This window comes from Eschrichtius robustus, chromosome 11, assembly GCF_028021215.1.
Source record: "Eschrichtius robustus isolate mEscRob2 chromosome 11, mEscRob2.pri, whole genome shotgun sequence".
Classification (NCBI taxonomy): Eukaryota; Metazoa; Chordata; class Mammalia; order Artiodactyla; family Eschrichtiidae; genus Eschrichtius; species Eschrichtius robustus.
Window position 1 is genome coordinate 70,310,302 of NC_090834.1, and position 23,275 is coordinate 70,333,576.

Below are 23,275 nucleotides of genomic sequence, written 5' to 3' on the forward strand. Positions count from 1 at the left end.
AATCATGAGGGCTAGAAGGACACCTGTTTTGATGGAATAAGTAATGGAGGCAGAAGCTCAATTGGACAGGGTCAAAGAATATTAAGAGGTAAAGAAATGGAGGTAATGGAGTGAGACAGTTCCTTTCAGATGTTTAGCTATGAAAGGAAGGAGAGAGGACATTAGGAGGGGATGAGGTTAGAGCAATAGAAGGTTGTTTTTTATTTTGGTTGTTTTTAAGATGGGAGGACTTGTGTATGTTTAAATGCTAATGGAAAGGATCCAATATACAGTGAAGTTGAAAACCTGGAAGAGAAAGAATGATGTATTCCAAAAGGATTATGGGAATGTGAGAAGGGATAGGATTCAGAACCAGGTCAAGCCCTGGGCACATGGGAGGCATTTGAATATTGGCAGGTCTCTTTAACATTTATTTTTAATGTTTAAATATTGTGAAATATGGTCACCAAGGTGGCGACATCGGTTGTCCCTGACTTGGTCCCCCTCACAAGAGGAACAACTAGCAACTATTCCAGAACAAGACACAAATGATAGAATCCTAGAACACAGGGGTAAGGCTGGAGCACCTCCTGTAGCACAGAGACCAAGACAGATGGCATTAGAAGGTAAGAGAAGTGGTTACATGTTAATAGCATTGTCCCCACTCCCAATCCTGGGCCAGTACAGCACCATGGGGAAAGGTCTCCCCTGAGCCTCCAGTTCTTCCAGTGGGAAAAGAGAACCCCGGCAGGAACAACCAGCATCTCCCAGCATTGTGGGTCACTTTGTGGGAGCCCCTGCCCTGATCTCGTTCCATGGAATTGCACGGAATCTGACTGACAGAGAAGAGGGTAGATGCTTGCAAAAATAATGGATCTTGGCAGATTGAGTTTACACCATGCAGTGCCCAAGTATTAATCCCAACCAGAGTTTTGCTCATCTGCAGAACCGAGCTGGGGGCACACCCTGACCAGGGAACTTGGCGGGGTGCAGATCTGTCAGATTCGGACTTCAAACAAGGAGTTTTGCTGGCCCTAGACCCTGGTTTACCCGTGCCCGGGCAAGCAGCTGAATCATAGCCCTACCCCTGCTCTCCTTGCTGTGGAGAGTGTCTTGTGGCCCCATCTGACCAGAAGGGCTGGCAATAACTCCTGGAAGCAATGTGGCCCAGCAGTGCTCGAGCCAAGAGGTAGGCAGGCAGAGATGATTGCCCCCAGAGCAAAGCTAGTAGGGGACGGGGAATGATCCCGTGCTACACACAGGCAGGGGGGATTAACTCATGGCCAAGGCTGGTGGTAGCTCCCAGCCCTCCCAACCTGAGAGCCTGTTCAGGAAATTGAGAGTTACCTAGAGCAGCCCCTCTCCCTCCTGTTCAGGCAAGGAAGCTGCTACATAGCCCTGCCCACTGTAGAGAGTGCCTTCCAGCCTCATCTGACCACAAGGACTGGACAAGATTCCTGGCAGCTGTGTGGCCCAGCAGCACTTGAACTGGGAGGCTGGTGGGCAGAGTTGACAGTTTGCAGAACACAGCCAGTGGCCCTATTCAACCAGGGAGCTTGAGGTGGGGGTTGGCTTGAGTTTATATGATAAACATAGAACTTTACCGGCTTTAGGGCTGCTTCTCCCACTATCCCTGGGCAGGAAATCTAATTTGTAGCCCTGCTCATTACAGAATACAGTCTTCAGCCTGTCTGACCAGGGAACCTGACCAGAGAACATGGGAAACATGTGCCCATTCAACAGTCCTACACACAGTGGCACTTGAACAGAGAGTGCCTGTGGCTTCCACCATTTGTGTGGTAAAATGGTGGCCTCACCTGACCAGGGAATTTAGTGCACATTCTGATTTGGGTCCCCAAACAGCAAACTGTACAGGCTAGGGTCCTGTCCTGCTGTCCTGCTGTCCTGCCAGGGCATGGAAGCTAATTCATAGTCCCATCTGCTATTGAATATAGTACCCAGTCCTGACCATCTAGTAAACCTGACCAGGGAATCCACACAACCATGGACCCCATCCTAGAGCCTCACTTGGGTAGGAAACAATGCCAGCAGTCCTATGCAACTGTTCTCAGTCAGTGGCACATGCCCTCCATCCATGTCCTCAGAGCTTGAACAGTTGCCTTCCCCCAAAATAGACCATAATAGCTGGTCCCACCTGCCCAAGGACATTACCAGCAGACATACCCAGAAATCCAACTAAGCTGACTGGTGAAGAACTGTTTCTGCCAAAGCAAACCTGTGAAGTCTGGAAGAGGAACCCCATTACTCAAATGCTCAGATACCAATGTAAAGAATCAAGGATCATGAAAATCAGGTAAATATGACACCACCAATGGAAACTTTATTAAGCTCCAAAAACTGACCCTGAAGAAATGGAGATCTATGAACTGTCAGACAAAGAATTCAGAATAATTCTTTTAAGGACGCTTAGTGAAGTACAAGAAAACACAAACAGACAACTAAACAAAATTAGGAAACTAATGCATGAACAAAACAAGAAGTTTCACCAAAAAAAAATAGCAACCATCAAATAACAAAAACAAAAATGAAACTACCAAACAGAAATCCCAGAGTTGAAAAATACAATAACTAAACTGAAGAATTCAACGGTTTCAAAAATAGGTTCAACCATGCATAAGAAAGAATCAGTGACCTGGAAGATAGGACGTTGGAAATTACCCAGGAAGAGGAGCAAAAAGAAAGAAAGATTGAAAAAGAGTGAAGAAACTCTATGGGAATTACGGGACACAGGAAAAGAAACAATATTTACATTGTGAGAATTCCAGAAGGAAAAGAAAAAGGGACAGAAAGTATATTTAAAGATATAATGGCTGAAAACTTCCTGAACCTGGGGAGAGAAATGGACATCCAGATCCATTGCGACCAAAGGACCCCAAATAGCTTGAATTCAAATAGGGCTACAATGAGACACATTATAATTAAAATGTCAAAAGCCAAAGACAAAGAAAGAATTTTAAGAGCAGCAAGAGAAAAAAGAGAAGTTACATGCAAGGGACTATAAGACTATCAGCAGATTTCTCAAAAACTTTTCAGGCCAGGAGAAAATGGGATGACATATTGAAAATATTGAAGGAAAATAACTGTCAAACAAGAATTTTACACTCAGCTAAGCTTTCCTTCAGAAACAAAGGAGGGTTATAGACTTGCCCGAACAAACAAAAGCTGAGGAAGTTCATTACCACCAGACCTGCCTTACAAGAAATGTTATAGAGTTCTTTGAGTAGAAGTAAAAGAATGCTAACTAATATCATAAAAACATAAAAAGGTAGTATAAAACTCGCTGGTAATGGTAAATATATAGTCATAGTTAGATTCTGCAATTTGGTAATAGTGGTGCATAATTCACTTACAACTCTAGTTTAAAAAATTTTTAAGTAGTAAAATAGACATAACTATGATAATCTGTTATTAGTTATATAATACTAAAAACATGTAAACTGTAACAGCAATAACCAAAAATGTGTAAAAGTTTACAAATTCTATTGAAGCTAAGTTGTTATCAGTTTAAAATAGAGTGTTACAAATTTAAGATATTTTATGTAAGCCTCATGGTAACCACAAGGGAAACTCCTGTGGTAATTACACAAAAGAACATGATAAAGAAACCAAAGCACACTGATAATTAAAGACATCAAAACCCCCAGAAAGAGAGCAGGATAAGAAACAAAGAACAACAGATCTATAAAACAGCCAGAAAACAATGAACAAAATGGCAATAATAAGCCCTTATCAATAATTACTTTAAATATAAACAGATTAAATTCTTCAACTAAAAGACATAGAATGGATAAATGGATTTAAAAAAAACCAAAAAAACAAGATCCAACAATATGCTGCCTGTAAGAGACTCATTTTAGCCTTAAAGATATACATAAACCAAGAGTGAAGGGATGGAAAAAGACATTTCAAACAAATGGTAACCAAAGAAAGCAGGGGTAGCTATACTTATATCAGACAAAATAGACTCAAAACTGAAAATGGTAAAAAGAGACAAAGAAGGTCATTATATAATGATACAGGGGTCAATACATCAAGAAGATATAACAATTGTAATTATTTATGCACCCACTAAATATCAGGTTGGCCAAAAAGTTCATTCGGGTTTTTCTGTAACATGGAAAAACCTGAACGAACTTTTTGGCCAGCCCAATATATGAAGCAAAAACTAACAGAGCTAAAAGGAGAAATAAACAGTAATACAATAATAGTTGGGGGCTTTAATATCCCACTCTCAACAATGGATAGATCATCCAGAGAATCAATAAGGAAACTATTTGGACAAAATGGACCTAACAGACATATACAGAATATTCTATAAAACAACAGCAGAATACACATTCTTCTCAAGCACACTTGGAATATTTTCTCAGATAGACCATATGGTAGCCCACAAAACAAGTCTTAGCAAATTCAAGAAGACTGAAATCATATCAAGTATCTTCTCGGACTACAATGGCATGAAACTAGAAGTCAATAACAAAGAGGAAAACTGGAAAGTTTACAAACACACAGAAATTAAACACTCTCCTGAACAACCAATGGATCAATGAAGAAATTGAAGGGGAAATAAAAAAGTTCCTTGAGACAAACGAAAACTGGAAAATCAAGATACCAGAACTTGTGAAATACCGCAAAAGCAGTTCTAAGAGGGAATTTCATAGTAATAGACACCTACATGGAAAAGCAAGAAAGATCCCAAATAAACAACTTAATTCTATGCCTTAAGGAACTAGAAAAAGAGGAACAAACTGAGTCCAAAGTTAGCAGAAGAAAGAAAATAGTAAAGATGAGAGCAGAAATAAATATAACAGAGAACAGAAAAAACAATAGAAAAGATTTTAATCAAACTAAGAGTTGGTTCTTTGAAAAGATACACAAAATTGACAAATCCTTAGCTAGACTAACCATGGAAAAAAGACAAAGGACTCAAATCGACAAAATTATAAATGAAAAAGAAGACATTACAACTGATACCACAGAAATTCAAAGGATCATAAGAGTCTACTATGAACAACTATACACCAACAAACTGGACAACCTAGAAAAAATGTAAAAAATTCTTAGAAACATACAACTCACTAAGGCAAATCAGGAAGAAATAGAAAACATGAATAGACAAATTACTAGAAAGGAGATTGAATGAGTAACCAAAAATCTCCAAACAAAGAAAAGCCCAGGACCAGATGGCTTCAGTGGTGAATTTTACCAAAATTTTATTTTATTTTTTTCTTTATTTTATTTTATTTTGTTATTTGCTTTTTGGCCATGCCACACGGCTTGTGGGATCTTAGTTCCCTGACCGGGGATTGAACCCAGGCCCTCAGCAGTGAAAGCATGGAGTACTAACCATTGGACTACCAGGGAATTCCCCTTTATCCAACATTTAAAGATGAATTGACACCAATTCTTCTCAAACTCTTCCAAAAATTCAAAGAGGAGGAAGCACTCTCAAACTCATTTTTCTAGCCAGTATTATCCTGATATCAAAACCAGAAAAAGATACTACTAGAAAAGAAAACTACAGGCCAATATCCCTGGTGAACACTGATACAAAAAATTTCAATAAAATAACAGCAAACTGAATTCAGCAGCGCATTAAAAGGATCATACACCATGATCAAATGGGATTCAAGCCATTTGAATGGATTCAAGCATCTGGGATGCAAGAATGGTTCAACATAGGCAAATCAATCAATGTGATACATCACATTAATAGAATAAAAGAATTATATGATCATCTCAATAGATTCAGGAAAAGCATCTGACAAATTTCAAGACCCATTTATGATAAACACTCTTAACAAATTAGGCATAGAAAGAATGTATCTCAACATAATAAGGGCCATATATGACAAGCCCACAGCTAACATCATTTTCAAAGGTTAAAGATTGAAAATTTTTCCTCTAAGATCAAGAACAAGACAGGGTACCCACTCTCACCACTCTTATTCAAAATAGTAATAGAAGTCCTAGCTAGAGCAATTAGGCAAGAAAAAGAAATAAATGGTATTAGAATTGGAAAGGAAGAAGGTAAATTGACTGTATTTGCAAATGACATGATTTTATATGCAGAAAATCCTAAAGACTCAACCAAAAAGCTGTTAGATCTAACCAAAAAATTCGGTAAAGTCAAGGATACAAAATTAACATACAGTAATAAGTAGTGTTTCTATACACTGACAGTGAATTTTCTGAAGAACAAATTGATCCCATTTATAACAGCATCAAAAGCAATTAAATATTTACCAATAAATTTAACCAAGGAAGTAAAAGATCTTTACTCTGAAAACTACAACATTTTGATCAAAGAAAGCAAAGAAGACACAAATAAATGGAATGATATCTTGTGTTCATGGATTGGAAGAATTAATTTTGTTAAAATGTTAATAATACTACCAAAAGTCATCTATAAATTCAATACAATTCCTACCAAGATTCCAGTGGCATTTTTTTTTTACAGAAGTAGAAAGGCCACTCCTAAAATTTATATGAAACCACGAGAGACCGCAAATAGCCAAAGAAATCCTGAGAAAGAAGAACAAAGCAGGAGGCATCATATTTCCTGATTTCAAGCTGTACTATACAGTTATAGGCTTCAAAACAATATGGTACTGGCATAAAAACAGACACATAGACCAACGGAACAGAACCTAGAGCCCAGAAATAAATTCAAGCATAATATTTGATAAGGGAGCCAAGAATACTCAATGGAGAAAAGAAAGTCTTTTCAATAATGGTGTTGGGATAATTATATATTCACATGTAAAGGAATAAAACTGAACCCATAACCTACACCACCCCCCAAAATTAACTCAAAATGCATTAAAGACCTAAATGTAAGACCTGAAACCATGAAACTCCTAGAAGAAAACATAGGAAGAGAGGTCCTTCACATGGTTCTTGGTATCGATTTTTTGGATATGACACCTAAAGCACAAGTGACAAAATTAAAAATAAACAAGTGGTACTACATCAAACTAAAAAGCTTCTACACAACAAAAGAAACCATTGACAAAGTGAAAAGACAACATATGGAATGGGAAAAAAATATTTGCAAATCATATCTGATAAGGGGTTAATATCTAAAATATATAAAGAACACATACAACTCAATAGCAAGAAAACAAATAACCCAATTAAAAAATTGGCAAAGGACCTGAACAGACATTTCTCCAAAGAAGGTATATGAAAGGCTAAAAGGTATATGAGAAGATCCTCAATGTCACTAGTCATTAGAGAAATGCAAATTAAAAGCACAATGAGCTATCACCTCATGTCTGTTAGAATGGGCACTATCAAAAAGACAAGAGATAACAAATACTGGCATGGATGTGGAGAATAGCGAACCCTTGTGTACTGTTGGTGGGATTGTAAATTGGTACAAACATTACGGAAAACAGTATGGAGGATCCTCAAAAAATTAAATATAGATTTAATTTTTAAACCAGCTTTTTTTTTTTTTTTTAAATTTATTTATTTATTTATTTTTGGCTGTGTTGGGTCTTCGCTTCTGTGCGAGGGCTTTCTCTAGTTGTGGCAAGTGGGGGCCACTCTTCATCGCGGTGCATAGGCCTCTCATTATCGCGGCCTCTCTTGTTGCGGAGCACAGGCTCCAGACGCGCAGGCTCAGTAGTTGTGGCTCACGGGCCCAGCTGCTCCGTGGCATGTGGGATCTTCCCAGACCAGGGCTCGAACCCGTGTCCCCTGCATTGGCAGGCGGATTCTCAACCACTGCGCCACCAGGGAAGCCCTAGATTTAATTTTGATTCAGCAATTCCACTTCTGGGAGTATATCCCAAGGAAATGAAAACACTAACTCAAAAAGATAGCACCCGCATGTTCATAACAGCATTATTTACAATAGCCAAGACATGGAAACAACATAAGAGTCCACCAGTGGATGAACAGATAAAGAAGTTGTGATACACACACACTTACACACAGACACACAGGCACACAGACACACAGACACACACACACACACAGACACACACACACACACACACACACTGGAATATTATTCAGCCATAAAAAATGTGGAGATTCTATCATTTGTGACAACATGGATGAACCTTGAAGGAATTATGTTAAGTGAAATAAGTCAGATAAAGACAAATACTATGCAATTTCACTTATATGTAGAATCTTAAACAAACAAACTCAATAGCAAAAAGCCATAGAAAAAGATCAGACTTGTGGTTACCAGAGGTGGAGGAAATTGGAGCAAGGCAGTCAAATGGTACAAACTTTCAGTTACAAGGTAAATAAGTACTAGGGATGTAATATATAACATGATGACTATAGCTAACACTACTCTATGATATAAAGGAAAGTTGTTAAGAGAGGAAATCCTATGAGTTCTCATCACAAGGAGAAAAAATTTTCCTTTTCTTTTTTCTTTCTTTTCTTTTTATTGTACCTATATGAGAAGATAGATGTTAGCTGAACCTACTGTGGTAATCATTTCACAATATATGTGAATCAAACCATCATGCTGTATGCCTTATACAGTGATGTATGTCAACTATTTCTCAATAAAACTTGAAACAAATTGTGAAATACAACAGATATGTAAAGTAGAATGCTTAAAACAAATACATAGCTTAATGAATCCTTAAAATAAACACCCATGAAACCAGACAAAAATATAACATTGCCAGCACTCCAGAAGCCCCCTCTCCCAGTTTTCCCCTCTTTGCCAGAACATCCTATCATTTGGGATAACCACTACCCCAGATTTATTGGTAATTACTTCATGTTCTTCTATCTAGTTTTTTTCCCCCTTCTTTCTAGTTTTGCACATAATTATATATCCCTAAACAATGCTGGTAAATTTTGCTTATTTTTGAACTTTATATAAACACAATTATACTACATGGATTCTTTTATTTCATGCTTCTTTCACTCAATATTATATTTTTTAGCCTTTATCCATGTTGTTGCATGTAGCTGTACTTCATTCATTTTCAACCCTGTATAGTATTCCACTGTATGATTATATCAAAATTCAGGTATCCTTTCTACTGTTAGTGGACATTTGGGTTGTTTCTTGCTTGGGGTTACTACAAAAATGCCCCAATGAACATTCTTATACATGTGTCCTGGTGCATACATACCTGAGTTTCTCTTGGCTGTATTCCTAAGAACTTCTGGCTCACAAAGTATGCATAGCTTCAACTCCACTAGCTACTACCAAAATTTTCGTACGTGGTTGTACCAATTTTTACACTCCTATAAGAAAAGGGGATCAACTTCTTAGAAACGAGACAAACTGTATCATTATTATTAATCATACATCTTTGTCTTCCAAAGCAGTATCTTCCTGAGCCAAGTGCTTCCTTATGGTAAATTCTAACCCGCTGGCTCTCCTTTTTAGTTTCAGGTGGACTCAAGAGTTTCTACCTCAGCATGACTTGTTACCATTAAGTGGATCACTGTTTCTCTTATATGTTACAAATTAGGTTCTTCCTTGGTAAAACTTGAAGGTAACAAACTTTCTTTTATCATAGGTGATATGTATAATTGTTACATTTCAGGGTAGGTCACCCCCTGCAGATGGTTGATCTTTCTTTTTCTGTATACTACTGAGTTTGGGCCTTTGAGTGGAAGGTTAAGAGCATGAAATCTGGAGCTGGACTGCCTGGGTTTGAATCCTCACTCTGTACTTTCTAACAGTATGATCTTGACCAAATAATTTCACCTCTCTGATTCTCAGTTTGCTCACTGATAAAATGAGAATAAATAAAATCACCTACCTCGTAGGGTGACTGTAAGGATTAAATGAGGTAATATATGGGAAATACTTAGAACAGTGCCTGGCATTCTGTTGTTTTGTTATATATCCATTTCTGTTTTGTGGGCAGTAGAGGGGTTCTGAACATGGGCTGAAGTCAGAAGGAATTCAGGACCTGGCTCTGCTCTTTCCTGACTATGGGACCGTAGGCAAGTCATAGTACCTTCCTATACCTCAGTTCTTCACCTGTATAAACTGAGTTAACGATTGCCACCTTGTACAGGTGCCATGAGGATGAACTGAGATGGCAAATGCAAAATGCCAAGGGCTAAGTATTAGCGCAGTACATGGTAGTTGCTGCCATCTTAGCAGGTGGCAGCTACTTTTCCTGCCCTCAGATGCTGGGAGTGAACAGCTCCTGGGTCCTAAACCCTTAGCTCCTCTGCACTGACCAATTGGTGGCTGAGGAGACTGAGAATGTGTGGAGGTTAGGGTGGAGAGACCATGAAAGTTACTCCCATTTATGGGTAGGTCTCTGGCAGTGTACACATAGCTGAATGAGACCCAGTACACTTTCTAGAGGCTCAGATCTGGGGCACCCCAGTATGCTGGTAACTAACAGAATACAAGTACTTTGTCTGGAGAAAGGAATTTTGAGGGTGCTAGGGAGGAAATATCTATGTGAGCAGTCTTGCTGGAAGAAAAGGTTTTTAAGATGAGTCTCAAAAAATACGCATGTAGATGGGAGAAGTTGGAGAAAATACTGGTCATGAAGAGCTTTGAATCCTAGGCCAAGGATTTTTTTCCTGAATTCAGTAAGGATTTGGAGACCTTGTATTGCCAGGTGGCTGTGAGATGGGACATAGTGTCTGAAAGGCACCCAGGTGTACTGGGCTAACCAACAGTGATTTAGAAACCCTACTGTCTGGCATTGCTATCGGACTCTATCTGGTGTATTTAGAAGATGATATTTGGAGAGAGATATGCCTAGTACAGTTGTAATGCCAAAGTCTGTGTTTCCCTAACAAATTTCCCAAAACCAGCGTTAAGGTGGCTAGTCATTATTGCGACCCTCATTGTATCACCTCATTATTGCATGCAAACTAGATAGAGATAAAATGCATCAGTACCTGACTGTGGTGGTGGATACCTACACAGGTGAGAAAATTGTATAGAAGGAAATACAGGCACACACAAATGAGTACAAGACTGGGGAAATGTGAATAAGATGCGGTGGATTGTATCAATGTCAACATCTCAATTGTGTTATTATAGTTAAGACATTACCACTGGTGAGAGAAATGGGGAAAATGAACAAAGGTTTTCTCTGTATTGTTATTTTTTACAACTGCATGTGAATATTCAATTCTCTCAACAAAAATTTCAATTAAAAATGCATTAGTAAAATTATGCTTTGTAGAAAATGTGCTGTCTCCAGTCACATTCCTCCTCCCTCAGTTACCCATATTTAGGGGATTCCTGGGGGCACACAAAATAGGCGGCATTATGTATCCTGGGGGCCCCAACTGGAAAGGAGAGCAAAGTGCCCCCAAGAAAAGAAGTCAACAGAACAGGAATTGCTTTGCTATTTCGATCTAACTGAAACTGCCGGTTACAATTACCCCAAATTTTAGACAGTTCTGACACAGTGGGTCAGCTTTATCCAGCTGTTTTCTGATTTACCCACGGAGTCTACTATGTCACTTCAGCGTCACTACCTCCAAAGGTAGGGTAAAAGTTACTCTACGTGTACATGAAGTTTATTCCACCCCGCCGCCCCCCAAATAAAGAGTGGCGTGAAATTGCCGGATGTAGCATTTAAAAATTTAGGGAGTTTTTACCTGACCCATTGCTTTTGAAAATTACAACTCGCAGGGATGAGTGAACTCGATTTCTTGAGCGACTCGGAGGAGACCGTGTTAGCAGGGCAGCATTATTACGAACTCCGCAATTATCCTTTCTTTGCTATGCTAAAGGTTTCCCTTTCCAACAGTAGGGCTGACTTCGACCTGAATGAGAGCCCTGAACTTTTTATAAACTGAAAAAGAGGGGAAGACATGGCAGGCTGGGAATCCGGCCCCGGGAAGGCGTCCACCGCGCTTGTGAACAACTACGTGAATTTCCAGAAGAGAAACTTCTCTTCCCCACACTTGCAGACTTCCGCCGAGTCCAGGAGCGCTCCAAGCGGCCGCCCGAGCTTCCGCGTCCCGGGACAGGGAAACTGAGGCAGGGCAGGAGCGGCGCGCGCATCTCCGGCCTCGGCGCCCGCCCCAAGGCAGGAACCCAGGATTCCAGAGTTCTCCGCGCCGCGTAGGCTCCTCCGAGGCGCCCTCCCCCCGGTCCGCCCCGCCCAGCTAGGGACAAAGCCCGGAGCCCGCGCCGGGAAGGGGCAGGGCGGCTCCCGCGCGCTCCCCGCTCCCCCGTGGGCGCGAGACTCCGCCCCGCCACCCCTCCTGAGGGAGCCCGCGCGCGCCCCAACGGCTAGGCGGCCGAGCCGGCCCCGCCCCGAAGCCCCATGACGTCACCGGCGGCGGCAGGCCCCGCCCCCGGCCCCGGGCGGCCGGCCGCATGACGTCACCGAGGCCCCACCCCTCCGGAGCGAGTTCGGTCCTGGCGTTCATTTCATTCCTGTCCTCATTCCGAACATTCTTAGCATCGCTCGCGCCGTGCCGCGCCGCCCGAGCCGAGCCGAGCCTCTGCAGCCGCCGCCGCGGCCCCGCCGCCCGCCGCGGGCGCCCACCAAGCACTTTGCAGACTCGCTTCCACCCTGCGGGCCAGTCCGCGCGGCGGGGCCCGGGCTCGGGGCGGCCGCGTCCGGGGACAGGCCATGCAGTGAAGCCCCCCCACCCCGTCCACCTTTGCCCGGAGCCGCGGGCAGCAGCCCAGTACGTCCAGCCGGCCCCGGGGCAGGAGCGGTGCTAGGCGGGGGGGGGGGGTGGCCCAGCCCGGGGACCGGGAGCCGGGCTCCGAGCTGAAGGCGGGGGAAGCGGCGCCGAAGTTTGCCTCGGACTCGCCGGGCGCTGCGGCAGCTCCCTTCGCCGAGGTAAGTTGGCGCGCGGGGCTGATGCTGGGTGCGGGGGGCGCCGGGGGCTGGGGGTCCGCGGCGTCCGGCACGGGCCGCTCTCTCTCTCCGGACTCTGCTTTGTGTGCGGCGGGCGGGCGGGCACGCGGAGGGCCGGGGCCGGGCCCCTGCGCCCGCCTCCCCGCGCCCCTTCAAGGTGAGCGGCCGGGCGCCGCCGCGGGAGTTGCCGGGACGCCAAGTTGGGCCGCGCGCTGCGGAGCCCGCGCGGCAACAGGCGGCCCTGGAGGCGCCAGGCCGGCCGCGCCCCCCGCACCCCCCTCTCGCGCCCGTCTGCCTGCCCGCGCGCACACGCACACACCCTCGGGCAGTTTCCACGTTTTTCCCGGGTAAGTCAGAAGTTAGGAGCGAGCGCGGGCGGGGAGAGCCGCCGGCGCCTCCAGGGAGCCCGAAGCCGGCCCGATCACCCCACCGCGCCTCCCCAGCCGCCCCAGGCGCCTAGGCCCCCCGAGGCCGGCCTGGGGGCTGCGCCGACTTGTGCCGCTGGCGGGGTTTCGCTCCTTCTTCTCAAAGATGAAAGGAGGCACGGTCGCCTTTGCCGCTTCTCCAGGACTGTTGCTGCCGCCGCCGCTGCTTCATTGCACATTCAAGTGGAAAATTTTCAGGAGTCAGCAGAAACATTGTGTCCAAAAAAGACTGAGTCGCAGTTACCACCAAACCCTGGAGGAGACTCTCCCTGGAAAACTTCCCTTCGGTAGGAAATACTGGGGGATTCGTTTGTTTATTGGAAGAGAAATGATCCCCAGGAGGGGAGAAAATCAGGGTGCATTTCTGCTCTTTGTTCGTAGCAGCAACATTTGTTTTGTTCTGAAGTCCAGAGGCCCGCTTTAAAGAAAGTTCAACTTATATGAGTTTCCTTTTTTCTTTTTCTTTTAATGTGTTTTTTATTTTTTTTTAAACCGAAGCAACATTTTAAATGAGTTGAAAACAGTGGAGGGGCTCACACCTCCCTTCTTTTTCTCCCACGAAAATAAATAAAATCCAGATAATTTTCTTTGCTTTTTAATTGTCTTTTTAAAGATTTATTTAAAGTTGAATGTCACTGTATAAAAATATTTATGAAACAATGAAATACCAGCCACCAGCATTTCTCAGGAGGCTTGTTAACTTCTCAGAAGCAAGTGGCTGCCTGTGATTTGCAGAAATGAAAATTGACCTCAGTAAGCACTGGAAACTTAGAGACAGATGATGTTCCAGGAGCGGGTAATGTAAAAAGGCCGTGTTTTAAAAACAGTGCTTTGGAGGAAGCCCAGGTCCTGGCACAGAAAGGTCTGCAAAACGTATCAGATTTCAAAATATTATAGTTTAAAAAAAATACGTATTAAAAATGCTACAGATATTGCAAATGAGTAGAACACTGTCAGTTCTGGACAACCACGTGTTTCTTCCTCCCTACCCTTTGCCTTGATTGTTTCTGGAAGTTTAGGTGGTCTGATGCTTGGGGTGTGCTGGGTGCCTGCAGGTGGTTACCTGAATAGACAGATCCCTTCAGGAGGAAGTGATCCTGCTGCGTTGTCCGAGCAGGGAGTGGGCTCTGTTCTCTAAAGCTTGCAGTGAATTTTGGCTGGTGTTTTATGCATGGGGGCTTGTCTGCCGGGGTACTGTGGGGTGGTTTGGGGAACAGACCTCAGGCTGTGCCAAGTGCTTCATCCTTTCACTATTGGGTTTGTGCCCTTCTGTAAATAGCAGGATCTTTGAGCCCCAAGTACATCTGAATGCTTGTAAGGGCCAGACTTAGATCCAACTTTGGTAAGAATCTTTCCTTTTTAGATGGAAATAGTAGAATCAATTACAAAGTGACTCAGGAAAGACAAATGGATTAGTTGAACCTTTGTCAACCGTGAGGTTTTGAATTGTTGATTGTTTTTTAGGGGAAAGGCTTATTTTTCTAATCTCACTATTCCCATAAATGGTCACAGATATTTTTGTTTAGTATTTCTTTCTATGTGCAATTCTGTGTTGGACTCTCAGGTTTCAGGTTTTAAACAGAGTTTACGATTCTTTTATTTGTTGTTGGTGTAAAAGAATGAGCTGATAAGCTGCATCCATTACTGGTTCTTGCCGATGGTATAAAAATGCCCAGGTAGACCATTTTATTTTTACGTTAATGATTAAGTATTATTTGATTTGTAGTTTTAGGAGAATATCAGACTACCTTTCCTTCCTTCCTTCCTTCCTCCCTTCTCTCTCTTTCCTTCTTTCTTTCTCTCTTTTCTTCCTCTTTCTCTCTCTCTTTTTACAAGTTTGAAATAAAACCAGTGCGACACTTTGCCTTGACAGTGAGAGTAAAAAACTATTAAAGGAAAGAATTTTTGTGTAGATCCCTCCTCTATGTGATGTTTTATAAAGTAACAAATAGAACTCCATCCAGGAAACATGCCTGAGAGAGATTATTGGAGGATTTTTTTCTTCTTCTTTTCCCAAAACATAAACCAGGACTCACCATGGCATATACTTAATGAAATTTAATTTAAAGAAGGAGGACACGCTAACTTAGTTTGAGCCAGACTGAACTGAATTTCTCACCAAGAGGTGCTTCCTGGCATTGTGGTGCAGTGTGTGCCTAGGCCCCAGCAGCAAATTAATTATATGTAAGGGCTGCTGGTGGTAGGGGGTTGGGGGGCAGTCTGGGGAAAGTCAGCTTCCTCCTTTCTTCTTCTCTGCCCCTCCCCCTCTTTTGCTTTATATAGAAAGAATTCTATATTCACATACTCACTTTGGGCACTGGTACCCCCACTTTTTTTTTGGAAAAAGGACAAGCAAGTCATACGGAAAAAAATGTTCGGGTTTTTTGCTGCTTGAGTTTCAGTCATTTATAAACAATTTTGAATTTTGCTGGCTCTGACAATACAGGACAGCAAGTATAAGAGGGCATTTCTTAATGGGAAAATTTGGTGGAATATACTTGTGTTGACATGGGGATCTAGATCATATTTGTTGTCACATTTTCAGTAGAAAAATGTGTAACGGCGACAGTTCAAGAATGTAGATCCCAAATGTTAGATAGGCCTTTGGAGGAATGAGCTGTGCCGTTAACAATATTTTAAGGTTTCTTGCTTCTGAAATGGATTGACCTGTCATACATGGCGGTGGGACAAGAGTTTGTGCACCTGTGGGGTTACTCTTCTCTCTAATCTCTTGTGTTATTATGTGTTAATTGTGAGCATAATTATACTGCCTGCAAATGATAATTGTAGTGTCTTATCACTCAAAAGGTTGGTGCAAATAATTGTGTGTATGATCCCATGTATGTAAAATGACCGTGCTCACATACAGACAGTAGGTAGATAACACTTTTAAGCTTGTATTTTAGGCATTTTATCTTGTTTCCAATAAAGAGATTGCGAAAGGAGAGAAAAAATATTGTGGATTGAAAGCTGTGCTTAGAAGTTGGATCTGTTTAGTGATAAAACTTTTTGGGTTTTTTCCAAAGACAGAAGAATACTGGCCCGAGCAAGTGTCCAGCTTTCTCTGTAGAACTGCAAGGAAATCAGAGCCCACCTTTCTGTTGATAAATGCGGGCATTACAGCTTCCTCTTGCGAGTTCAGAGACTGGAACTGCAGAGCGCTAATGGCCTACTTCTGAACTCGGCAAGAAAAGTATATTGTAAGCTTTGACAGACTCAGGCTGTGCTGCTGGGCTATTGGGGACTGACCGATGACTGGAGTAATCTCTTACAGCTGCGTGGCGCTTTTTCTTATTTTATCTGTAGAAGCCACAGATTACACTGTGGTGTTTAAGTTAGATCCCAAGTCATGTTTGAACAGTATCAGTGATATATTTTATTTTCTTGTTCACGAAGGTGATAAAATCAAGTAATTCAGGTCCATCCTAAGCACTTAATGTTTCAGGGTTGGGCTTTTTGACAAATACAAATTTCATCCCCCTTGTATCGCAATTACTGAATACTGAAATCAGGGAAGTTTGGGGCCTTCCCTCTTCTGGGGTAGTTTGTGGGATGCTAGAATATTTGGATCTAAATACTTGGAGTGTTTTGTTTTGTTTTTATTTATTTTTTGGCTGTGTTGGGTCTTTGTTGCTGCGCGCGGGCTTTCTCTAGTTGCGGGGAGCGGGGCTACTCTCCGTTGCGGTGCGCGGGCTTCTCATTGCAGTGGCTACTCTTGTTGCGGAGCACGGGCTCCAGGCGCGCGGGCTCAGTAGTTGCAGCACGTGGGCTCAGTAGTTGTGGCTCATTGGCTCTAGAGCGCAGGCTCAGTAGTTTTGGCACACGGGCTTAGTTGCTCCACGGCATGTGGGATCTTCCTGGACCAGGGCTTGAACCCATGTCCCCTGCATTGTTCTGTGGATTCTTAACCACTGTGCCACCAGGGAAGCCCATTTGGAGTGTTCCTGCATGGGTTTTTATAATTTGTTTCAAAGCTGTGGGCAGTTGAGAGTTTTCAATGTGTAAGATTGTCATCATAAGCTTCCTCGACACTCTCCCTTGTTTGAACTCACAGTGGAAATCCAACCATTTCTTCAGATACATTCGGGCTTTGTAGTGGTGCAGCATAAGAGAATTTTGAAATGTGTATTTATTTTAGTCAAAGCAAATGGGTTTTCAGGAGTGTTTCTTACTGGGTGGGTCGCTTTCAGCTCTTAAGTTCTCCTTTTGTCCACTGGCTTTTTGCATGGTTGGGAGGATTCTCTGAAAATACTTTCCATAGTCTGGGAGTCCTGCCTGGCTAACTGTGAAACCACTGGTCTCTCTTCTGATTGGATAAGGGGTGGGGGGAGTTCCTAAGAGGCCGTCTTTTCTACTTTTGTGGCAGGCCCAGGGAGGAAGGCTCTATCCTGGCTGTATTGCCACTAACCCCCCAGTATTAACTATCCTGATGCAATGCTTCCTGCCCTTTTCACATTAGTTTTTAAGGCTGTGTCCTAGGATTTCATTAATGGTTTTAGTATGAGGAGCAGGGCCCAGCATTGGAAAAGGGGTTTAAAAGAAAAAGCCAGTTTATTGATGAACAAGTTAAGCACCACCATTGTCTCCATTGGGAAATTCTGGTTGCTTTGAGGCATCTGACAGGTTTAGATGTACGTGTAAAGTGACTGAAACATTATTGGCGGGGGTAGATACAACAATGGCGAGTGCTGTTGTTTTTACATATAAACTGAAAAACTGCTGTTAATGGTGGGAAATGTTAATTATGTGAGAACATATTGAACTTATATTCTCTGGCATGAACTTTTAAAAAAAATGCATGAACTGTGCTGCTTTTTTATAAGCACAGCTTTCTAATTATCATAATTCAGTTCAGCTCTGCTCTTGGATGGAGTTCAAGTGCAATCTCAATTTAACTTGAAAGGAGGTTTTTTTTTTTTTTATTTTAACTGAGAATGTTTAAGAAAATTTGAAAAGTTCATCCAAGAATGTTGTCTGCTTAGGTGTGGTTAATTGGGGGGATGAAATGAGTGGCTTTCTGTAATAGTTAATTAGATCTGAATATTAGGAAAGAGGCTTTTTTTTTTTTGCTTTGTACTGTATCCAAACCTGCATCTTGTGCTTTTTTTCATAACCAGATGCTATGTGTTGTTGAGTTCTCTTTGAAAACCAGTGTCTTTTCCCTGATAGTAAACTAAATAGATATTCTGTTACCATCAATGATATAATCTCTGCAAAGATAGGAACCTGTTTTGAGAGAGTAGAAAGAAAGAAATGCAGAAATCTTATGAATTCATTTGCCAAAAATCACTGTTAATCTTTTATACCACCCAAGACTTTAGAAGGTGATATCCTTATGTGGTCATACTTAATGGCATTTTGTAAAGGGAGTCATCTTTGACAGCATTCATTCCAGTGTCCTTTACATTTTCTATGACCTTAGTGTCTTTTCAAAAAAAAAAGAAAAAGAAAAAGTTAATGAAGCCCAGGCGCCAAATCCTCTGTGGAATCAGTTTTAATTGGAAGAAAGAACATCTTCAGCTGGAACTTCCGACTTTCGTCCAGTCTGACTTCTGCTAAAATGCAGACTTCTGCCCGCGGAAACCAAATGACTTCATTTGCTCTGGCACTTAAGAGTCGAATTCACTTCCCTGGTGGTGAAATAAAAGGAGCCAAGTGTTTTAAATAGCCACTCCCCGAGGCCCGCCTGCCCGAGTGTTTTGAGAAAAGCGCATTGTCTGCTTGCAGCTCTAGCTGGGAGCTGGCCTGGCTCTCCCTCCCCCCCCCCCCGACCAGACAGCTCCGTTTCTGAAGTTGACATCTGGTTTTCTCTCTGTTCACCTGATGTATACCCACACACGTGCGCACATGCGGCGTGCTCGCATGTGTCCTGCAGGTAACACAGGTCTTTGACATTGAATGTGTGTGTGTTTCAAGTCACTCCTGGGATAGGGGGAGGCTCACAGCTAATAGCACAAAATAAAATGTAAACACAGTAGCCGCCCCACATGCCGCTGCTGCTGGGTTTCTGTCCGATGGTGCTTTCTGGGTAGGCGTGCCTATTGTTGTGGCAGCAACAGGCGGCAGAAGTTGGGGCACCATATGGCGGATGTGGGCCTCAGATAAGCTGTCTGGTAATTTAGCTCATCAATAGCATTTTGATATGCTTCATTTTCAGATCACCCATCACCGTGGCTGGGGGTATCTTGGGGGCTGATTCCGAAACCATTGAAACCTCTGTGAGCCTATGCTTCCTTTGGTGGAATCTCTTTCAGCCCTTTCTCCTTCGCTGCCTTTTCATTTCAAAGCTTTTGGGAGACAATGGTGGTTGGTAAGAGTTAGAAAGAGCTACATCAGCTGAGGGAACCTTCAACCCCGTCTTGAAATCTGGAATGCTTAGAAGACCTCATCAGGTATTTCCATTGACAGAAAAACAGAAAACAAGCTATTTAATAGCGTTTCATACTGGCAGCCCAAGAAATTCCCATAATTCAAAATTTGCTTTTGTTCTAAATACTGGGAGGATAAGACCAATATGGTTCTTATTTTGACAAAATGTTTCTAGTTTTGTTGTGCATTAAAAATACCTCCCTAATTTTCTTCCACCTTTCATCAAGTGCAAAAATGATTAATATCTATGTAACTGAAAATCAGAGGAAGTATTATCTGTGATTCGGAGGCAAAAAGCAGCTTCCTTTATGACTAGGAATTCTTAAAGAGGGAAATGCTTCTAGAACATCTCTACTCAGATGTTCAGTGAAGCTGAAGCAAAACTAAAATCTCTGCCACTGGTGAATCGACCGGGGGACTCCTGCCTTGAGTTGCTAGGGCCATTTCAGGGATTCTGCACATAGTAGGTGGATTAGTGGAAATTTCATGATGTGCATGCCCATGTGCTTATCAGCCATGTGAATCTCATTCAGCAAACATTTGTGTCCCTGATGTGTGCCAGGCACTGGGGAAGCCAGGGTAAGACTGTCTGTCCCTTTCCCCACCCAGCCTCTCTGCACACTCTCAGTCTCCTTTCCAGGCCTCCCACCTTTTGAGTTTGGGGTTTCTAATTCTTGCTACACAGATCTGTTTACATGGCTAGTGCAGGATGGTTCTGACTCAGACCCAGGGCAGCCTCTTTCCACGCCTGTCCTAGGGAGTCTCTGCCTCACCAGTGATTCCCGCCTGAGCATGTGTATCACAGCCTCCATGGAGCTTTCCACAGACTGGGTATCAGCCCTGGAGCCTTAGGAGGGCTGGGATAGGTGCAGTGTTTCTGTATTTCTAAGAGACCCCAGAGTGGTGTCCACCTCTGATTGGGAATTATTACTCTAGGTATTCTAACTTTTATCCTCAGATGGAATCAGGCTAAATTTGCCTCCTAACTCTAAATGGGATTTTTCCTGTATCTGTGAGGTGATGTACCTAGGAGCATATACTGAATCTCTATGGAATTCACTAAGATCTTTTTGGTTGGTTTTAAAGATATGGCTACACAAAAATGCGCAGGAGAAGCAATACAATGAGCAGAGACGCCTTCTCCGTGCTCAGCACACATCTGTTACCCCTTGGGAAGGTAGCAGTTGTTTCCAGATGTGATTATAGAGGTGAGCCTCAGGCTCCCTGGCAAGGGGTTTGAGGACTAATTCCTGCCTGGCTGTTTACAGAGGTAGTTTTCATTTTTGAGTAGTGGGGATCTTCACAGAGGGTCTCACGTGGTGCACCTTGATATTGCAGAGTGAGGGCATAGGAAGGGTGATCGTGACAGCATCCCAGAGATGAGCATGGTTTTGCTGCTGATAAACCATACTCGGCTTTTCTTTCCTTTCTTCTCTCTTCCTTCCACCTTAGGCACTTTGAAATCTAGGGGCTCCCAGTTTTGCATAGAACTGTTACATTGAAACATTTGCAGGGGTTCCTGTGTGCCAGGGATTTGGTGATCAGCCAAGGGTGGTCAATGAATGGCCATCAGTAAAACACCCCTGCAGAGTTTCCAATTTAGCAAGGGAAACAGGCATGTGAAGAGATTAAAGAGATCATCACAATCCAGTGGGGAAGCTGTGTTTTTCATATTTCATGAGTTCCAAGGTGCAGTTTTTTTCCCCCACATTTGAACATTTCGAAATTAGGATGTGTCCTGCAATCATGGCTGGCCAGGTGGTGGTCATGACCCATGTTGCAGTTGCGTACACTCATCACAGCCTGCAGAACAAATGCAGTGGAGAGGAAGAAAATTCCAGAGTCAGTCGCCAAGCGTTCCTAAGAATGTATTTGATGTCGCCAGTGCTCTTATTGACACAGAGGGCAGTACTGTGTGGAAAAGCATGGATGTTGATCTCTCTGAGAAGTTGTTTTAGTGTTTCTTACCCACTTTTGTTTGCTTATATAGTTTCCTTTTTATATCTGCATAAGATTGCCATATGATAAAGTTTCAATATTTATAAAATACAGTTTCTAAGTGATAAGGCCGTGCTCTGGCAATGTGTTTCGCAACAGTATTTCTTAGAAATAAAATCATACTGCATTTAACAATCACTGGTGTCTTAGAGTTGATGAAATGTTGATGAAACATGTTTGCATCTCTTTCCAGAAGGATCTGGGAGATTATACATCATTGACGAGTTGCTTTGAGGGAGTGGATTGGGAAGGGGAGGGGCTTTCATTTTTACACATTTGTAGTTTTCAGGAACATACATTTTCTTAGGTAATATCAGAATAAAGGGAAAAAAAAAATCCAGTGGGGTTAGTGCTCATGATATATCCAAAGAGTTGTGTTGCCCAGTGGTGGGGACTAAGGACACCTTTGTAGAGGAAGTGATGTTGGAATTGGGCCTTAAAGGGAAAGTGGTTTTTTTTTATTTTATTTTTTTTGCCAGATGCCGTTTTGGGATTAGAGTGGGACTAAGTTGTTAAATAAACAAACATCTCCCCCACCCCCGAAATACTCTCCAGAGTAATGAACTCAACCCTAAAATACTAATAAAGAAGTTTCATTGCCAGTCGTGAGCCGGTATAGATCTAAAACTTGGCTATGAACAGTTAATGAAAGAAGCAAAAGGGAGGGAGGGGACTGGTTGTGGGGAGCTGGAAGCTTCCTGATTCTGGTTTGGAAAAAGGCAGGATAATAACATAGGTTTAAAAGCACAGGTTTGGAGTCGGACACACCTCAGTGGGACTCTTGGCTCAGCCACACTTGTTCTGTACCCTTGGACAAATTACTTCCTCTCTGAGCCTCGGTGACCCCATCTGTACATTTTAATAGAATGCCTCCTGTGTGCCCGACACATAATACATGCTCAGCAAACAGCAGCTTCATGTGCTGTCTTGTACACCAGGTCTCCCTGGATTTCCTGCCAGGTCAGCCTGGACGTTGACTCTCGAAGAACACCCGAGGCTGAAGCAGTTGCTAAGAAGAGCCAGACTTATGGTCTCAGGCGAATGATGAAATCCAGGAGAGGTGAGGCATCCCATAAAGTCCTAGACCATTTATCTCTTTGAACCACGCTTCCCTGATTCATAAAGTAGAGGAAATCCATCCGTAAATACGCAAAATCTGAAGTCATTCCGTGCCAAATGGTAGTACCAGTTAAATGGGAATGCTTCCAAAGATGGGTAGCATGGTGCACCTATATCCACTCGAAAGGAAATGTCTTCCTTAGGTTCTTGCTTGGAAGCCACTCTCCCAGCTTTGGGATTGGGTTCTGAAAGTTCTTTTCCAAGGTGGTTGTATGGAACTCATCTTTTCATAGAGAAGCTATGCTCAAGGCCCTGGACCTGTTGGTAAAGCCATTATTGAGGAATCCCTGCTGGAGTTCTGAGGGCATCAGCTCTGGGTGTGAGAGAACAAGAGGCAGAGAGGTACCTCCCCCTACTTTTGCTGGCCTAATCGCACCTCTTAACCTGTTTAGAGGCAGGCTGCTTAACTTCTCTGTGCCCTTAGTTTCCTCATCTGGAAAATGGGCTGGTGTGTTACCCACTTTGAAGGGCTGTGATAATATGTAGATAAGAGCTAGCTCAGTAGGCTAGAGCTGCAGGTGTGACTGCTGTCAGACTTATCCTGTTCCTCCAAGTACTCCAAGCTCTGGA

General features: G+C 42.9%; 1 protein-coding gene across 3 annotated transcripts in view; it reads left to right on the forward strand.

The window, feature by feature from the left end:
• Positions 1-12,578: 12,578 nt before the first annotated feature.
• Positions 12,579-23,275, forward strand: part of TEAD1 (TEA domain transcription factor 1) — a 264,283-nt gene continuing 253,586 nt past the window's right edge. The window contains exons 1-2 of one of the 3 annotated variants that reach the window (XM_068554722.1): positions 12,718-12,776; positions 22,525-22,646. The gene's annotated coding sequence lies outside the window, so the exon portion shown is untranslated. Of the gene's footprint in view, positions 12,777-13,362; positions 13,507-22,524; positions 22,647-23,275 lie in introns of all 3 variants that reach the window. The other 2 variants (XM_068554723.1, XM_068554725.1) reach the window with 2 other exon arrangements.